This window comes from Gracilinanus agilis, chromosome 4, assembly GCF_016433145.1.
Source record: "Gracilinanus agilis isolate LMUSP501 chromosome 4, AgileGrace, whole genome shotgun sequence".
NCBI classification, from domain to species: Eukaryota; Metazoa; Chordata; class Mammalia; order Didelphimorphia; family Didelphidae; genus Gracilinanus; species Gracilinanus agilis.
The window spans coordinates 488,778,202-488,798,680 of NC_058133.1; positions in this window are offsets into that span (position 1 = coordinate 488,778,202).

The window sequence follows — 20,479 nt, forward strand, 5'->3', positions numbered from 1 at the left end:
CAAGTCACTTAACCCCCATTGCCTAAGCCTTACCATTCTTCTACTTCTAAATCAGTACAGAGTATTATTTCTAAGATGGAAGGTAAGAGTTTAAAAAGAAAAAAAAAGGTACTTATCTGCTGTGTATCCCTATCTGACTCATCTTAACCACTCTATTCCTCAGTTTCCTTATCTGTAATGAGAAGTTGGATTCAATGATCTGTGAGATCCCTTCTGCCTATACCTGTTAATCAGTGGCTTCTTTGGGCTCCAGTTTCCCCTGTAAAAATGAGATAATTGGGCTAGATTTCTTTAGTTCCCCTTCTATCTCTAATGTTCTGTGATCCTAGGAGGCTCAACACTGAGAGATGGGCTGGGCGTTGACCCAAGGGAAGACCTGTTTCTCATTTCTAAAATTGTTTTCTTGAAGGCAGCATCAGCCTCTGTGCTCTGTATTATGCTCTCCACACAAGGCTTTTTGGGGAGTTGTTATGGAGTCATGTTTGGGCTGTTAGCCATGAAGTTTCCTCTTCATGAGAACCTAAATTAAAACAAATATACGGGCTGTCATTTGCCTGGCAGCAGCTCAATGGAAGTCATCCCACCTCTTAAGAAGCTGTTTGCTTACAAGACTTCCAGTCCTGGAGTGTTGAGTCTGTACAAAAGCCCAACTCCACTGGAATTTGGCCCCTGACTGGATGGAGATGGTACATAGGACTTTCTAGGGAAGAGGAAGAGGGAAAGGTGGCCTACCTTAGTGGGGAGAGCACTGGATTTGAAGAGAGAAGGCCTGGGTTTGAATCCAGGCTTTATTTCTTACTCCTAGGTGACCCCGGAGCAAGTCAGTTTCCCCTCTTTGGAGCACAGTTCCCTCTTCTGTAATGATGATAATGCTAGTTTGTGGTTTGGATTTGTGATTTCTTCTGTAGGGTATTCCAGAAGAGGAAACTCCCTCTCTCTTCTATCCATGGATAAGGATCAGCAACATTTGGTCCGGGAGGGGAGCTGGTAACTATGCAAGATTGGCAAAGTTCAGAGAATGAAGAATGGCTAGTGTTGGCCTTGCCTCAAAATAGAGGTTTTGGGGAAAACTCACCGATGGGAGAAGGGGGCCACAAGGTCAGATGGAGAAGGCAGCTGAAACCTGATGGCCAAGTCCAGAGAATGAAGTGGGCCCAAGGTCTCACTGATCATAAATATTGGCACACTCTAGATTACCATCCATGTATTCTCAGCTGCCATGTCTCTCACTCTTCCCCCCTGGGCTGCCTCTCATTTTGTTAAATGAGGAGGTTGAATTAGATGATCTCTAAGCCTCTGGTTTCTGCTTTAAGCTTCATCTTGCAGATCAGCACTACCAGGCTCCTGTTAAACATCATTTCTAAAGGAAATAGGACTGCACAGTGTAATGAGAATAGACAGGTTCTTTCTTGGCCAGCAGGCTCATAGTGAGAGCATCAGGGATATGTAATGTGTATCCAATTTAGAGTCATTAAGAGCTGGGTTCAACCTTCAACACTAACCCAGCTGTTGATTATGGGTCAAGGCATTTAACCTCTCCTGACCTCAGTTTCCTCATCTATAAAATGAGCAGGCTTAGATTTGATGCTCCCTCAGGTCCCTTTCAACTCTAAATCTATGATTCTGTGATTGGGCAGTTGTGTTAGTCTCTAAAGCTCAAAACCTTCAAGGCAAGGCATTGGAGTGTCATGGAACTTTCTGCTTTGTCCTAGGACTACTTTGTTGGTTCTGAAGCTGCCCATCTGCTGATAAAGCATGGTTATAAGTCTAGCTTGACTGATTGTACCCACAGCTTACCATCTCTCATAGCATTTGAGGTCTGGCCACAAGTGACAAGGCTAGGGCTTTTGAGGCCTAGTTGGTGTGCCTTGGGGTTTGCCCTGGTGTTAAGTACTAGTTCCCTGCTTGTTTCAGTTAATATTCAGTTGGATCAACAAGCATTTCTTTAGAGTTTACTCCGGGCTGGGTATTTATCCCTTTCTGGAGGGTCAACAGAACAAGGGATAGCCCCTATCTAGTTCTCTTAAAGAACCAAAGGTGAACTGAATCCCCAAGACTGATAATTGATACACCAGGATGGATCCCTTCTTTCTGCCTAAGGGGGGAGATTCAGGAGTGGTCTGGGAGGCTGGGGGTTTGTGGGGCAGAATAGAGGAGATAATTGTTTTTTTTTAGCATAGGATATCAGACAGGGCCCAGCTGGTGAGCATGAGAAGGGATCAGTCACACAGGATTCTGGGTTTTCTGGCCCTGTGGTCTCCCATCATAAACCAGAATGGACTATCAGTGGTAGCCCTGTTCCTCCCTCCACACTTTTCTCCTGCTCCTAATTGCATTCTTTCTGGGCATGGTACCATTTCCCTCTTCTTTTTTCTTTGTCTCTGATTCCCTCTCCCCTTTGTTTTGTTAATCCTTACTGTTGCTACCCTTGTCCTTCTGCTGTCCTATCAGTAGGGTGCTTTAAACCAAGCTTGTTTGGTAGGACAGGTGAGAGGCAGCAGCATCCTGCCCCAGAGGAAAGACCCTGCCATGGCCCTGCTTCCACTTACTACCACTACAGTTACTACTACAGCCACTGCCACCACCACTACATATCATTGCTGTAGTACCTACTATGTGCCAGCCAGTCAATAAGCATCTTTAAAAACTCTTATCTTCTGTCTTAAAATCAATACTCAGTGTTGGTTCAGAGGCAAAAGAGTAGTAAGGGCTAGGCCATGGGGTTAAATGACTTGCCCAACAATGAGGAGCAATAAGCACTTGTTAAACAACCACTATCTATGTCAGGCACTGTGCTAAATGTTGAGGATTACAAAGAGAGACAAAAGACAGTCCTTGCCCTCAAGGAGTTCATACCCTTATACCATTGTGCTAACTGTGCTAAGTACTTTGCAAATATTATCTGCACAGCAACCTGGGATATTGGTGCTAGTATCATTTTCATCTTTTAGATGAGGAAACTAAGGCAAATAAAGTTAAATGTTTTACCCAAGGTTATACAGTGTCTAAGGCTGGATTTGAACTCCTGTCTCTCTGACTTCAAGCTCAGTGCTCTATCCACTGGGCAATCTAGACTAGGGAGGCAGTGTAGTATGGTAGGAAGAGCCCTGGCTCTGGGGTTAGAGGACCTGAGTTCAAATCCCACCTCTGATACATTTTTTTAAAAGCCCTTACCTTTGGTCTTAGAGTATTTGGTTTCAAGGCAGAAGAATGGTAAGAACTAGGCAATGAGGGTTAAATGACTTGCCCAAAGTCACACAGCTAGGATGTGCCTGAGCCCATATTTGGGCTTCTAAATTCAGGCCTATCCACTGAACAACCTACCTGTCCTCTCTGATACTTCTAGTCTCTGTGACCTTGGGCAAATCAGGTCTTTCTAGATGGTTGGTCTGAGTTCCCTTCTAATGGTTGGCTTATGGTTCCATAACTTGAGTCCTAGTTCTGATCCTGGGTGAGTCCCCCTGTCTTAAGCATCAAATTGGAGGAAAACATCAGTTGAAATGATTAATGTTTCTTATTGGTTGTGAGGATAAAGATAAGTAGAGCTTTGACGCCATCCCCGTTTCATCCCTTAGACTAAGTGGTAATGAGCAGGGTCCTATCTCTGATGAGACTTTTGGGGCTATTGAGAAGTGGCCCCTCCCAAAACTTTGGCAGACCAGTTCAGATGGTTGTCTTGTTGTTCTGGGAATAGCCGTAGTAATTTATTCCTTATTTCTAGCATCAGCCAAAAATTCTCTCGGCTTCTAGAGCCTCTGGAATGAGAAGACAGAATTAAGATTCATCTAGTCATCTGAACTCCCCCCCCCCCAAAAGAATGACAGGCACAGATGTGGAGAGTATTGAGAATATACTTGATATGGGAGTGGAGACTGAGGATATTTGGGGGGGTTCATTATAATAATAATAGCTGACATTTACATAACTCTTTAAAGGGTTTACTTATAATCCAGTGAATCCTCCCATTTTACAGATGAGGAAACAGAGACTCAAAAGATATGCTCTTAGTTATCTAGCTATTGGGGGCCAGAGATGGGGTTCAAATTGGCCTTTGCTTGACTCCAAGTCTAGCTGGCTGGCTGCCATGAAATGCTCTCTTTAGAAGTAAGTTACTTAGCTTCTTATAGAGAGAGCCCGTAGAGATCAGAGGGGGAGAATCAAGGATTCTAGAGTCAGAAAGGAACTCAGTAGCCATCCAGTTCAACTCTTATACAAATGATTGAAGCCGAGGTCCAGAAAGTTAAGTGAGTGGCTTAAGGCATGATTTGAACCTAACTCTTAAGACTAGTGTTCTTAGGAGTAGGAGCATGGATCTAGGTTTGGAATGGACCTTATCTATATGCACATGTGCATGCACACACCTGTATTTTATACCCAGTCTACTAATTTTACAGATGAGAAAACTGAGGCCCAGGGAGGTTAAGTAAAAGGCAAGATTCAAACCCAAATCTCCTAACTCCAGAGCCTGTGGTCTTGCTAAAAAGACTTTCTAACCTTTTGTTGATTTTTTTCCCCCTCTGAAATGGATGAGATCCTGGTCTCATTTGCTGGATGCCTTCCCCATACTTGTTTCTGGAGTGCCATTAATTAGTTAATGTTTCTAAGGGGCTTTGAAGGCAGCTCGATTCTTTGGAACTGCCTAGCTGTCATCTTCCTCCTCATTATTAGAAAGTAGAGATGAAAGGCATGGAGATGAGCTTGGGGGAAGGAAGGGGGCCTTGGGGAGGGTTTGGATGTGGGGGAGGAGTTATAGTTTGAGCCTTGCTCTCCCCTGGATGCAGGAGATAGAGAAGGGAGGGTCCCAGGAAGTGGGAGTGTGTGTGTGGGAAAACCTGGCTGTCCTTGGCCTGATTTTTTAATCTCTTCTCTGCTTGGTCTTGTCTGCTGGCCCAGCCACAAGGTATTCGTGGGGTTAGGAAGGTCCCAGTGACAGCCGGTGTTCGGTAGTACTCAGTGCTTGTACTTGGCAGTGTAGTTTGACACCCCTCAGAGGATTTCGGTAGGTTCTGGGGCATGTGCTTGGCTGGCTCTGCTAGTTGCTAGTTCAGCAGTCCAGGAACAGGTGGCTCTGGGGCCATTCTGTGGGAGCCAGGGATTTACCTGGAGACCAGTCATTGCAGTAAGTTGAAAATATCCTAGTGGTGGGACTAGCCTACCACATTCTGCCTCCTCTGTATCCCCGCTCTTCTCTCCCAGTGATTGCTCAAACCACAGAAATAGGGCTCCAGGTTTCAGCTACTCTTGGGGACTGGAAACACACTGGCCTCATGTGGCCCCATTTCCTTTCTTAGGGCCAAATAGTGCCATAGAGGAGCCTCTCGTGTCTCATGCTGACCAAGGGAAAGTTTTTTGAGTAGCAATTGCTTTTTCCTGCCATGGCCATGGCATTGCCTGAAGGGTTAGGGATTAACTTGAGTCTTGCTTTAAGGGAAAAAAAGGGAGGGGGACACTTCTGGGTGGCAGGGAACAGACTCCACAAAGCGGTAGTCAGCATGCATTTAATAAAGGTCTACTAGATGCCAAAGATTAGAGATACAAATACAAGTCAGTCAGTTAGTAAGCATTTATTGTTTACTATGTGCCAGAAAGTATGCTGGGCATTAGAGGTAGCTAGGTGGCACAGTAGATAGAACCTTCTGGGTCTGAAGTCAGGAGGACCTTGAATTCAAATGTGGCTTCAGACACTTACTAGCTGTGTGACCTTGGATAAGTCACTTAATCCTGTTGGCCTCTGTTTCCTCATCTGTAAAAAGAGCTGTATAAGGAAATGGCAAACCACTCCAGCGATTTCACCAAGAAAACCTTATCTGGCATCCCAAAGAATTGTAAAATGAAGGGGTTGGACTAAATGATCTTTTCAATTTTGATGACCTTTGAATCCTTCCTTCTCATTCTACAGAAAAGACTAAGAGCAACTGAACAACAAAACCAAATTGGAATGGGAAAGTATAGTGAAAGCTACAAACACTGAGCTCATTGAACATTTCATGGAAGGGGCCTTAGAGTCCATCTAGTCAAATCGTGTCATTTTACAAATGAGGAAACTGAGGCTCAGAGAGATTCTAAGGTTATAGATTTTAGATCTGAAAGAAACTATAGAGGCCAATTAATACAACTCCATCATTTTATAGATGAGAGAGTTTACAAGTAAAGGAAATAGACAAAAGTCAATGGGCTTTGCCATTGTCCCAGCCTGATTCATAAATCTCCTATGGCATGATGGAGTAGAAGGGGCACAAGAACAAATTTGGTCAATATGTTGACTAGTTTTGCATGACTACTCAGAGGGAAGGTTCTAACAGGTTTGGGGGGAAGTGAATGAAGGATATTAGTGAGGGATTAATATTGATGGGAAATAAAACAGTGATAAAACATTTTTTAAAACTAATAATGTGGAGAGGCAGCTGGGTGGCTCAGTGGATAGAAAGCCAGGCCTAGAGACAGGAGATCTTGGGTTTAAATCTGGATTCAAACCCTTCCTAGCTGTGGGACCATGGGGGCAAGTCACTTAACCCCCATTGCCTAGTCCTTACCACTCTTCTGCCTTAGAACCAATACACAGTATTGATTCTAAGATGAAAGTTAAGAGTTAAAAAAAACACACTAATAATGTGGGGTAGGTAGATGGCTCAGTGGATAGAGAGCCAGGACTGGAAATGGAAAGTCCTGGGTTCAAATGTAGCTTCAGATGCTTCCTAGCTGTGTGACTCCAGGCAAATCACTTAACCCCCATTGCCTATCCCTTACCACTCTTTTGCCTTGGAACCAATACTTGGTATTGATTCTAAGATGGAAGGTAAGGGTTTTAAATTTAAAAAACCAAAAATGTTTTAATAAAGAGGAAAAAGCACTGACCCAGGGAGCCAGGAAAATTAAATTGGCAACCACCACTCACTACATCCTTAGGCAAGTTATTTTCCCCTCTCTCATCCTTAGTTTCCTCTGCAGTAAAATGAAGGGGTTGAACTAAATGATTTTTTCAATTCAGATGATCTATGAGTCCTTCCTTCTCATTCTACAGAAGGGATGAGAGAAGGGAATCATCGTTTTTTCCTCAGGCAGCTGGTGACCCTGTGGCTATGAGAAGCTGCTCCCTGTGCTTGGGCATTAGCATTCAGAACTTACCTCTGTTCCCTCTCCTTGGAGTATTTCCTGCTTTCCTCCACCCCTACCTCCCCAGGGAAAGACAAATGCAGTTTTGTTGGCTCTTAAGAAAGGGGCTGTATAGCAGGGCTGGCTTCCAGGTATCAGAGGAACCAGAGGCTGGGGAAGGGGAGGTCCCCTCTGTGTTTAGTGACCTAGTTAGACTGAAGAAACAAGGCTTGTTAAAAAAAGGCCTGGTTACTTCGCCTTCCTCTCTGTCCCAATTTCTAGGACCCCTATGTCTCTGCTAAACTTATCATACTCCCAGGTGGCCCTGGAAATGTAGGTCAAACCTTTTGCTATAGGTGGTAAGTAAAGCAGATGTAGGAAGCTTTTAAGTCTTTGGATGGACTGGGAGGTCTGTGGCTTTAAAAGATCCTTGCCCTTCCAAGCCAACCCTGTCCTTAGGCCTTGCTACAGCAGCCTTGAAAGTTCCCATAGTGAACCAGGGAATGATGGACTGCTTTTACTTTTATGACCATAGAAGTGCTGATCCCATTAGGGAACTGGCTTCCCTTTTTTCCTGGTCATTGCATCTTGGACCACAGAGTGACTTTGTGGAAAAGAATTGTGAGAACCCAAAATGCCATATCTTCCTTACTCCTCTTCCTGAGTTCAAATCCAGACTCAGACACTTGGTTAGCTGTGTGACCCTAGGTAATCCCTTCACCCTGTTTGCCTCAGTTTTCTCATCTGAAAAATGAACTGCAGAAGAAAATGGCACACCACTCCAGTATCTTTTTTTTGGAAGTATATATAGCTTTCATTGAAAATTTTTATTTAGAATATTTTTCCATGGTTACTTGATTCATATTCTTTCCCTCTCTTCCTACCCCCTATCCCCAGCCAATGAGTAATTCCACTGGGTTTTACATATGCCATTGATTAAGACCTATTTCCATATTATTAATATTTGCATTGGGGTGATCACTTAGAGTCTACATTCCCAATCATGTCCCCATTGACCCATGTGATGAAGCAGTTGTTTTTCTTTTCTTTTTCTACTCTCACGGTTCTTTTTCTGGATGTGAATAGTGTTCTTTCTCATAAATCCCTCAGAATTGTTCTGGATTATTGCATTGCTGCTAGTAGAGAAGTCTATTACATTCGATTGTGCCACAGTGTATCCGTCTCTGTATATATGGTTCTCCTGGTTCTACTCCTTTTGCTCTGCATCAATTCCTGGAGGTTGTTCCAGTTCACATAGAATTCCTCCAGTTCATTATTCCTTTCAGCACAATAGTATTCCATCACCAACAGATACCACAATTTGTTCAGCCATTTCCCAACCGAAGGGCATCCCCTCATTTTCCAAATATTTTTGTACAAGTCTTTTTCCTCATCTCTTTGGGGTATGACCCCACCAGTACACCACTCCAGTATCTTTGCCAAGAAAACCACTCTCAGGGTCATGAAGAGTTGGACATGACTGAAAACAACATGACAACAACAAATACAACTGGATCTAGGGATTTGTCCTTGCAGAATTAACTATGTTCTCTGGGTACAGCTGGGATCTGGAGTCTACAGATAACCTGTGAGCTGATAGAGGCCTCTGATGACAATTTAGCCTGTTCTTCATAGGAAAATAACTAGGAAGTAGTGAGGCTGCAAACAGAAGGTAGTATAGTATGGAAAAATAGACAAACAAATAAATAGGTAGGTATATAGATAGATTAGTTATTAAGTGCTCACTACTCTGCAATTATAGTCAAGATAAACCTGGGTTTGAATCTTGCCTCTGACATTTACTAGCTAAGTAACCCTGGCTTGGTGGACAAGTCATTTAAATCACAGCAAGGATAAAATAAAGTTGTATGTAAAGTATCAGGTGAAGCCTCAAGGACTATAAGAAAATTCACCAGAACTGTTGACTTGTTTAATCAAAGGAAATTCTTCCATAGGGCAATTGGAGACTCAGAAAGGTAAATTTGGAAGGAACCTGAGAGAACATCTAATCCAGGGCTCTTGAAGATGGTTCTCATAGCCCTTTTTCCATCCACCCCACTCCATCTTCTCTTCTGCTTAGTAAATATCTTGAGACTCATCACCATCTCAGGAGCTCTCCTTTGTTTGCTCAAATGCTCTTTCCTATCAGGAATGGAACACTCAGGTGATGGCACTGGCCCTAAGTCTCTGTGATCACCTGCACTTGATACAAAGGAAACCTACTGGCCCTGCTGGCATGAGAGAGGCAGCACTTCTTTTTTTCTTTTTTCTTTTTGGAAGTGGGCAGTATTTCTAAAAGGCTTTTCAGCTATTATCTGTATCCCAGGGAGGAGATGAAGAGCTCTGGATTGTGGGCCTGAATTTGGTCTGGGTTGGTCTCCCCATTTAAATGGCATTTAAGTTCCCTGCATGAAAGAGGCTATCTTCTATTTCTCATACCCTGTTCCCCACCCCCCACACAGATACAGTGCCTCATTACAGGACTCATTGCACTAGTGTTTAGTTAAATGCTGGGTAACTTAGTTCCTTCTGCCCAAGAGACCTTCCTAGGAGGAGAAGAACTCAAAACATATTGAGATCTCTCACTGAAGCACGTTTTCCCATTATAGTACTTCTTTGTCCCTTTTTATTGGCAAGGATAGAGGAAGAGGAGGAGATAGGTTGAAAAAGATTTATATGAGCTCTTTTTGTAGTAGCAAACAATGGGAAACTAAAGGGATGCCTGCTAAGTGGGGAACAGCTGAGCAAAAGTATAGTATGTCACTGTCATGGAATGCTGTAAGAAATGATGAAGGGAATGGATTCAGAGAATTCTGGGAAGACTAGTATAACCTGATAACAAAGTGAAGGGAACAGAACCAGGAAAACAATTTATAATAGTAAAACATTGTAAAGACAAAGAACTCACATTCTAACATGGGAGGCGACATGTAAACAACTCTGTACATACAAGATAGACATAGTGTATTTGGAGAAGGAATCTCAGAGGAGGGAGGAGGAGGCATGGTGAGGATGAGATTTCCAAACAGGATCTTAAAGAAGCCGAGGACTGTGGAGTGAAGGAGTTCTACTCTAATAGAGAGGAAAAAAAACTTGGCAGATGAAGAGCTTACCAGTCCTGACTCCCTCAGTCCTTTAGAATTTCACTGGGCAGTCTTTAAAAGGCAAAAAAGAAGAGATCCCTTTGGCCATCAATCAGGTAGTCAGTGGTGACCGGTGGTGGGGCCAAGCCAACTGTGGTGTGGGGAGGCTTGGCCTGGAAGCTTACTCCTTGTCTTCTCAGGAGCATATTAATGATTAGGGCAGCTTTTATTGTTGCAGACCCTGAATTAGAGGTGGTGTTTCTAACTGGACCAAAGAGAGACTTCCTTGTGTGGCTGTAGTCTTCTCTGTGGGAACCCAGCTGGACTTGGCTGGGTTGGCTGAAGAATGACTTGGTCTGCTGGCTTCTCCCTTAGCAGCTATAGTACTGGACTCAGGAGGACCAAGGACAGATGCTATAGCTAAGCAGGTTCAGAGAATGTGTGATTTAAGTAGGAGATTCCCTCTCACAAAGTCTCCTTTTCCATTTTTAGCTTGTGTGTTGTAATCACCTGGGCTTAAAACTTCAAATTAATCCTCATCGATTAGGGAGGCAGTGTGGTGCAATAAAAAAAACCATGGTGTAGGGTTATGAACTCAGGATCTGGGTTCAAATTCTACTCCTTGATTCTCTAGACCTCAGTTTTCTCATCTGTAAAATGACTGAGTGGAACCAGATGGCCTTTTCATCTTTAGATTGGTGGTTCTATAATCCTTCCTCTTTTTCAACATTCATTCCATTAACAAATCTACCATCCATTCCCTTCTTTCCATGTCCATGCTCTCCTCTCTTATTCAGCTCCTCTTTTCTTTTTGCTTGGTTCATCTTAGCTTTGACTCCTACAGATGGGAAAACCGAGGCCTCTAGAGATTACATGGCTTGCCCAGGGTTACTCATTTTGTTGTGTCATAGGTGGAATATGAACCCAGGTCTTCATGACTCCCAAGTCAATCCATCACATGCCCAAAGCCGCCATTTTGTTGGCCATGAGGATGGCATTCCACCTCTCACCGTATCATTCACTGCTCTTCCCTTTCAGGAATGACTCTTAATAGGAGTCTAATGTCTCCTGGTTTGCAACCTGGAATTTAGAGTCAGCTGAGGCCTCCAAGATCAATCCAGTTTTTCATTTCACAGGATAAATAAATCAATAAAACATTTATTAAGGACCTACCATGTGCCAAGTACAATATTAAACTCTGGACTTAAGAGAGACAATATGGCATAGTGGATAGACTTGGAGTGAGGAAGTTCTGTCTTCAAATGTGACCTCAGACACTTAATAGCTGTCTGATTCTGGACAAGTTGCTTACCTTTTTTCCAGGCACAGTTTCCTTCTCTATAAAACAGGGATGATATCTGTATCACTTAGTGTCTGAGGATCCAGTGAAATGGCAGAGCTGAAACATGGTGGGAAGGGAGAGGTAGGGAAAGAAGGCTGAGACTGACTGATGAGGACAGACCCATCTGAGGCAGAAGACTAGAATTTCAGTGGTTAGAAAAGCACCAGGCACGGTGGGATCCAAGAGACAGGTGGAAGTTGGCTTGGTGGCCAGTCCATTCGAGACAACCATGATCAAAGGGCAGAAGTGAAAGCAGGAACCAAGCTAGGAGTCAAGCCCTGGGCTTAGCAGAGATACAGATGATGTTGATGCAGAATCCAGGCTGTGATGATGAGAATCTTTGACCAACTGGCTGGTGGGAGGTGAGAGCTGTCTTTGGATTCTAGAGGAAGATGGCATCCTCACCTCTTCTGTACTATATCCCATCTCTGCACCTTTGCACAGGTTGTCCCCCATGTCTAGAATGCACTCCCTCTTCTACCTCTTAGAATATATCTCTTAGAATCTCAGTTCCAGATTTCTACCTCTTTGGGTATTGATTTCTGAACTCTCCCTTCAGGGTTCTAGGCAGCATTTGCTGTATCCTCTGCTCAAATCCTGCACATCTTGTCCCAGGGTCTTCTCACTGTGGATCTACAGAGCTCCTTAGGATGGCAGTCAGACTGCCTTCATCTTTGGGCATGGATTTGAAGCCCAGTTAGCTAGATCCTACAGTATTAGCATCCCACAGATCTGATTGTCTTTTCATAAGCTTTCTCCTCCTCTTCCGTTCTTCCCTCCAAGCCCTGCATTTTCCTCCACCCTTTGTCCTTTCTCTTCCTGCCCTTTTTTTCTTCACCATCCTTCTTTCCTTTTAAAAATATTTTAAAATCCTTTTAAAATGCCTTCTTTCCTAAAAAAAAAAAAAGATAGATACCTTCTGTCTTAGAATGGATATAAGTGTTGGCTCCAAGGCAGAAGAGAGGTGAAGACTAGGTAATTGGAGTTAAGTGACTTGCCCAGGGTCACACAGCTAGGAAGTCTGGGACTAGATTTGAACCCAGAACCTCCAGTTTCCAGGCCTGACTATGACCTTACTGCTTTCCTTTTTTCTCACTCTTCTGCCTTTCTTTTCCTCTCTCCTTTCCTCTGTATTTTTCCTTTCCCCCTACTTTCCTCTTCTTCCAACTCCTCCTTGCCATAGTCTTCTCATTCCCTCCCCTTCCTTTTCTCCTTTCCCCCTTTTCCTTTTCTCCTTTCCCCATTGTTTTCTTCCTTCCCCTTCTGTTTCCTTTCATTCCTCCTTCCCCATCTTCTTTCTCTCTCCTTCCCCTCCCTTCTGTTCTTCCCCTTTCTCTCTTCCTTTTTCCTTTCCCCATCTTCCTCTTCCTTTCTCCCCATTTCTAATTTTCTCTCTCCCTTCTGTCTTCTAACAATTCCCCCCTTTCCCTCCCTTCCATTCTACCCCCTACCCTCTTTTTTCCTCCTGACCTTCTGGGAGGGAGCATCTATCGTTATGGAGAACTAACAAACAGGGCTATCCAGAATGTGACTTAGGTTGTAGAGGAATCTGACTTTGGTGGTGGGTGTCTATTAGCCTTAGATCATTCCTTAAAAATTTTTTAAGGTTAAACTTTTCACTTTACAGAAAGTCTACTAATTGCCTGAAGATCTCGAGCCATCATTTCTGTGCAGGTGGGAAAAAATGACTCAGTGTGTGTGAGCTGCTGGTAGAGCCGCCCCTCATTCAATGGTTAGTAGGTGGCATCCACCCACTTTGTATCTGGGGGCAGGAGCTCATGTTATCAGCTCCTTATCATACAGAAATTTTAGTGGGCATGAGGAGTTTCTAGGGAAGATTGGATGGTACAGTGTGGAAGCAGTGAGTCCCTTCCTAGTGATAATGGACCCTCAACCCCCCTACCATTTTTCACTTGATTATGCACGAATGGGTGTTGCTGCATCTGGACACCTGGGTCCTGTTTGCTATCCCACATTTTGAGAAAGACATTGTCATGGCTAGAGGGTTGATAGAGGATTGGTGTATCCTGATGGTGCTGGGAGTCAGGAAACTGGTAGAAGAAGAATTGGGACTTTGGGGAGGAAAAGAAAATTGATAGACAGTGGACATGATAATGGGGCAAGTGTTTGTAGGTAAGAGGGAATCCTTTTATTTTGTTGCTTCAGAGGAGACCCTGAATGACAAATTTCAGCTTTAATATACTAAAGGATTCCCTGATCACTAGAGCTGACCCATGCTGGAAGAAGCTATAGGGCTGCATAGTTCACACATCAGAACTAGGAGGATCTTAGTCAGGCAACCAGCACTTACTGTGTGCCAGCCTCACTGCGCTAGGGAATGGGGAGGTGCAGAAGGGCAACAACAACAAAGACGACCTTCACAGTCACTTAGTCCAGTTCCCCCATTTCACAGATGAGATCCTAAGAATCAGAGTGACTTGTCCCAGATCCCATTTGTAGTAAGTGAGCACACAGCAGAGAGAGGATTTGAACTTGGTCCTGTGTGACAGCAGTCAGTGGTTGCACTAATACTAGGTGATTGTTGAAATTTCTTTGCTCCCCAAGACTTGCCCAGGGTCACACAACTAGCAGTGTTGGAGGCCAGATTTGAACCTAGGTCTTTCCACTGAGCTATCTAGCTGCCCCTCTCCTCCAAGATTTTCATTAATTTCTCTGTATATCAGTGTGTCCTTTTGTTCACAAGAAGGGATTGCATGAGGGGACCTCTAAGATTGTCCTTTTCAATTGTATTAGTAGTCATAGTAGTACTTGGCCTTTACCTGGAGCTTTTAAAAGGTTTGCAAAGCAACAGGATATGCCATCATTTCTGAGAAAACAAGTGTTGAACTTGGAGTCAGGAACATCTGGGTTCAAGCTTGTCTCTTACACATATTTGCTGAGGGGTCCTGGCCAGTTGAGGAACTTGCTCTGAGTCTGTTTCTTCATCTGCATAAAGAGGGAGATGGACTAGTTGACCTCTGAGGTCCCTTCCAGCTCTTAATTTTGTTCCTGTGGTCTAATCCAAGAGTTCTAGACATCTGAGAGTGGAATTATTTTTCTGTCTCCTGGCCTGTGATTCTGATTCCTTCTTGTGGTGGATGGAAGATGAGGGACAAGAGCAGCCATTGGTTGTCCTTAGGCTTGAGCATATGAAGAAGGCTGAAGGCCCTCTGTGGGTGACTGACTTCTGTTCTAGAGGTGTCTCAACCCTCCTCCAGCTCAAGCGTTCTCAGCATGTTGATAGCCACCGCCACACCTTTTTTTAAAACCCTTGCTTTCTGTCTTAAAAGCAACTCTTAAGTAGTTAATTCTGTCTCAGTAACAACTCTAAGATAGAAGGGTAAGGGCTAGACAAACAAGGGTAGGAGACTTGCCCAGGGTCACACAGCTAGGAAGTGTCTGAGGCCAGATTTGAACCCAGGATATCCCTCTCTCTAGGCCTGGCAGCTTCATACAGTGGGGAGGATAGTGGGCTCTAGAGTCAGAAGACCTGGGTTCAAAGCTCAACTGGACAAGATATTTCAGGTTCTCTCTAAAATGAAGGGGGTGCCTCTAGAGTTCTTTTCAGCTCTGCTTCTACAATCTCATGATCCCTTAGTTCTCTGAGCAGTTCCTTTAGGATTTGCTTGCCTTCTGGGGGTAGCTCCAAAAGCCTTAGGAGTAGAGGGAAGCTCCATTTCTGTCTTTGTCCTCCCCCACCCACATCTAGTCACTATAGCTAAGTGAAAGGAGCCCACGCTTTCCTTTTGTGCGTTTTCTGAGTGCGTGCACGCCTAGGGATAAAGAGCCATCCATTGCTAATTGACTTGGGATTCAGACAGTGCTGCACACCCCCTTCCTCTCCCCTGTCTCCCCAAATGGCATTCGTGGTAATGGAGTGGAATGCTTTGGTTGTTAGCTTTCATTGAGGGGGTTAATGAGAGACCAGCTGGCATCTCCACCCAGCCATGCCTGAGTACCCTGCCAAGGGTTTGTTTCACCAGTTCTTTGGGCCCCCGGCTGAGGGGCACAGCCGAGCCGAGCACATGGCCGCCATCAGCTCATAGCAACCTTCCCCCTTTCGGTGGCTGATCTTCCAGCTGTCTTCCAATGCAGTCTGAGGGTTATTCTCAGTGGGTGACATTTGCAGAGCTATCATAAGCAAGGTGTGAAGCTGGTGCCAGGTGGAAAGGAAGCATAGGTGCTTCCCATCCTGTGTCCTCCCAGCTGGAAAAGGGTAGCCCTAGCTGAACTCCAATGTGGAAGTCAAGAGAAGTGCGTGAAGTTTGGGGATTCTACAGTGGTCAACCCCAGCCTGATGCTGGTCCTCCTGAGGGCCTGCCTGTATCATTGCAGCAGCTTCTTGTTTGTGCTCCCTGATCTCATGCCCTCTAGTGGGTAGAGTGCCAGGCTTGGAGTCAGGAAGATCTGAGTTCAAATATGGCTGCAGACACTGGCTGCGTGACCCTGGACAGGTCATTGCCACCCTGTTTGCCTCTGTTTCGTCATCTGTCAAATGAGCTAGAAAAGGAAATGGCAAACCACTCCAGTATCTTTGCCAAGGAACCCCCCAAAGGAGTCACAAAGGGTCGGACACAACTGAAATGACTGAACAGCAAGTAATTTTAGACCTGATGTCAGGAAAAACCTTCAGACATGACTAAGAAGACTGAACAGCAAAATACTTCCCTCTTTTCCTTTATAAATATTCTTCCATTAGAGTATAAGCTCCTTGAGGGCAAGGACTGTTTGCTTGTAGCTGAACCCCTCGTACTTAGTACAGTGCCTGGTATACAGTAAGTGCTCAATAAATATTCTACCTATTTTTCTCCATTCCCTCTCCATTTTAGTTAGGCTTATCCCCTCAAATGTCCCATAAATGTGATGTTCTCATTCTCGGGGCCTTCTTCCTGCTCTTGTCTATCCCCAGCTGCCAAAATGGAATAGTCTTCTCTTTCCCTTTAGCTCGTCCATTCCTACCCATCCTTCAAGGCCCAGCTGTTGTCCTGTTGTCTCCATGAAACCTTCTTTAATTACTTGAGCCCGCCATGATCTCCCCTTTCTCTAAATGCCTATAGCAAGCACAGCCTGTGCTACTCCATTTAGCACTTAATGAACCCTCTGTACTATATTGCTGGTGAGTTTGTGTTGAGTCTTATCTTCCCAGCTAGAAGATAGGCTCTTGAGGGTAGGAGAGAAAGGTGATGCAGCAGAGAGCTAGATTTGGAGAACTCGGAGGACCTGAGTTCTAATGCTAGCTCTGCTACTATTCCCTGGGTGATCTTGAGGGCAAATTCTTTCTCCTTTCCAGGACTCAGTTTTCTCATCTGTAAAATGAGGGAGACTGACTAAATGATCTCCAAGCTTCTTCCCAGCCAGTTTGCAGCCTTATTTTAAAAATATATATATGGCCATTGCTAGGATCCTTATACTCAACCAATAGTTCATCCACTGCAGGATAAGGCCACTTGAAAGGGCCAGGAAACCTGAAGATTCGTCCTCTTTGGACAGGAGTCTTCAGGTAAAGGCTGAGTGACTGCTTGGCGGGGAGAGACGGTGTCCAACATAAGCTGGATTTCCAAGATCCTCTGATTCTGTAGCCTAGTGTTGAACCTCATTCCCAGAAGCTCATATTCATATTCTTAGAGGTGGAAGAGACATCAGAAGCCTGGATCAATCCCTTCATTTTTCAGATGAGGAAACTGAGTTCTAGGGGGATGAAATGGTTCCTCCAGGTCACAGGTCATATAAGCCAGGGCTGGAATTATGGGATCCTAAATATAGAGCTAAAAGGGACTGTTTAGTCAAGCCATTCTTCCATTTTAGTGAGAGGTTAAGTGACTTAAGTGAGACTGCGTAGTTCCTCGAGGCCGGTGCCTTCATTTGCAAAAAAGGAAATGAAGGCTGAGAAAGCTTAAATGATTTGCTGAAGGCCACGAAGGGCATATTAAAGGTGAGACTTGATTTCTAGGTCTTTGGGCTCTGGGGCCAGTGGTTTTCTTTTTCTTTTTTCTACCCTTACCTTCTGCCTTAGTGTCGATTCTAAGACAGAAGAGTGGTAAGAGCTAGGAAATTGGAGTTAAGTGACTTGTCCAGAGTCACACAGATAGAAAATGAATGAGGACACATTTGAACCCAGGCCCTCTCTACTCTAGGCCTAGTGCTCTGTCCACTGTGTTAAGTAGCTGCCCCAGAGTGAGCACTTTCCTTGCTGTACCCACTTTAATACAGGGGGATGGCTAAAGACAGCTGAGAAATGGACCCAGGGCCCAAAGAAGCATCTTCCTTTGGTACAGAAATGGCAGGCACATCACAGTGGCCCTTTACAGAACCAGGTGACTTGTTTGTCCTGCAGTTGTGAAAATTCACATTTTCTTGGCACCTTTGATGCAAGAGGAAAAAAACACTTTGGGACTAAAAATATCATCTGTGAATGACTAAAGTGAAATTGCACATGGCAGCTGGGAATGGGGTGGAGGGAGTGTAGAATATGGGAGTGGGGGAGGGAGGAGGCTGGGAACGCCTCTTTTCCAGGCAGTCGGACTAGATGACCTCAGATGTCCCTTCCAGCTCCAAACGTATGGTCCAGTCATTGTCTGAGTCTTTAGGGACTTGAAAGCAAGAGCTCTGGGGTTCCCAGCGGCATGAAACTGGGGCCTCTGACCATGTGGTCCCCACGAGGTGGGCAAAGGGGGCTTTGGATTCCACTCCCAGTCTCAACAGCACATCCATCATCAGTGCGGCGGATGTTTAATGCTGTATCACGGGGACCCTGTGAAGTGGTTAGTGGTTAGATGCAGGGTTTTTCCAGCTGAGCATGGCATGCTCTCCTTTTGAAATTCTTTTCCTTTTTGGTTGTAAGAATGTTCAAAGCCTCTCTGGGATTTCCTCTGATCTTTCCTCCTTCCCATGACCATCAGAATGATAGTTATGGATTTATGGTTATGGCTGACTGCCATTTACAAAACCTTTAATCTCTCTGGGCCTCAGTTTCCCCAAAGGTAAAATGAGAGTTAGGCTAGTTGGACTTCTGAGTGACCTCTGAGGACCTTTTGTGCTCCAGACCTTTGATGCTGTCTCACTTTGCCAAGCTGCTTCCCTTCCCACCACCGCTAATCCTTGGCTGGCCTGAATGCCATCTCCAGCAGAGCTCCTCACCCACCAGCTCCCGCTGGTTGTCAGGGCAGCAGCTCCCTCTCTGCCTTTGGAAGCCTCTCTTCTGCCTTTCCACTCATCTGCCTCTGCTCAGGGGCTTTTCTGACTTGGAGTAGGTAATGTGAATGCTGGGCTTCTGTTGAGTTTCTCAAGCGGGCAGCTAGTCAACCTGCCATTCCTTTTTCTAGCTGAAGCCCGGAGGTTATCCTTTTTTTTTTTTTAACCCCTCACTTTCTGTCTTAGAATCAAATCTGTGTATTAGTTCCAAGGCAGAAAAGTGGTAAGGGCTAGGCAATGGGGGTTAGGTGACTTGCCCAGGGTCACACAGCTGGGAAGTATCTGAGGTCAGATTTGAACCTAGGACCTCCCAACTCCAGTCCTGGTTCTCTATCCCTTGGGCCACTTAGCCGCCCCCTTCCTCTCCCCCCCAGGTTATTCTTCATTCAGGGGCCAGCCTCTTAGTGTGAGCCTAGGGGTCTGAGATGAAAGAGTAGATAAAGTGTTGGACTTGGAGTTAGTGAACATGGGTGGAAATCCTGACTTACGTACTTTCTGGCTATGTGGCTCATCTGTAAAATGGGGATGATAGCACCAATCTCAGGGTTGTCATAAGGATCAAATGAGATCATATGAGTAAAGTGTTTTGCAAACCTTAAGGTGCTGTCATAAATGGTAGCTACCATTATTATCATTGAGTAGCAGTGGAAGACAGAACCTGGAGTCTGGAAGACCCTTAGTTCTAATCCTGCTTTTGTTGCACCCTTGCCATGTGGTCTTGGACAAGTCACTTAGTACCCTGAGCAACTCTAAGGGTCCATCTGGGAGTTGATTATAAAAAGGAAATCCCAGGTCCAGCTCTGATTACTAGCATCATTTTTATTTTATTCTCTCCTCCCTCCTTGGATGGTTGGCAAATATTTTATATTGTAAGACTGCAGGTTCCTAGATTTGATCCTAGAATTAGAAGAGATCTAGGAAGTCATGTCTCTCATTTTGTAGATAAAGCTGGGGTCCACTGAGATTGAAGGATGGATGAAAAGCCTAAAGATCCAGGTCCGGGGGGAATTTCTACCTCTGATACATATTACATTTATGATCAGTTTACCTTGATAACCTCTTAAGGTCCTTGAAGCAATTAAGCTGCTTTTCTATGCTGAGAGTTTTCCCATATCAGTAAAATTGTAGATCTGGACAGAAAGACTGACCTTCAAGTCTTGTAAAGACAACACAAAAGTACTATAGAAATGTTGGTAGCTTTATTTTTATCATGATTTTTGTTCATCATCCGCTCTCAGTCTGAAGTAATAATTCAGTATTGCCTTTTTTTAATCTGCCACCAAAGGAACTAGGGGTTGGATGATGAAGCTGGGATTCCCCCCCCCCTTCCCCAAATCTTTGCCTGAGTCATTAGTTGTTTAGGGAATAGGGGCTGGGGGGTGGGAGCATGGCAAGCATCAGGTGCCTGCCTCTTGCTTCCTTTTCTTTCCTGAGGGAAATCACCTGCTGACCTCCCCAATGCCACAGCAGGAAGGATTTGGGGAAGTCACATCGTCATGGGATCATTAAAGGGAGAGCCCTAGCCCCAGCCCCATGACCAGGACTTAGAGTTTCCAATAGACTTATCTTTTCCATTTAGAAAGCAGAGCTAGTCATTGTTCCCAATCTGTGCAGCCAGTCTCTTAGCTCTGGCCCTTCCCATACCCAATCTCTGTTATATGCCAGAGATTAAGGCAGAAATCTTGGGGCTTGTATTTTTAAGTTTCAGAATTTAGAGCTGGAAGTGGTCTCAGCAGTCATCTAGTCCAAATCCACAGTTCCTTTCTTTCTT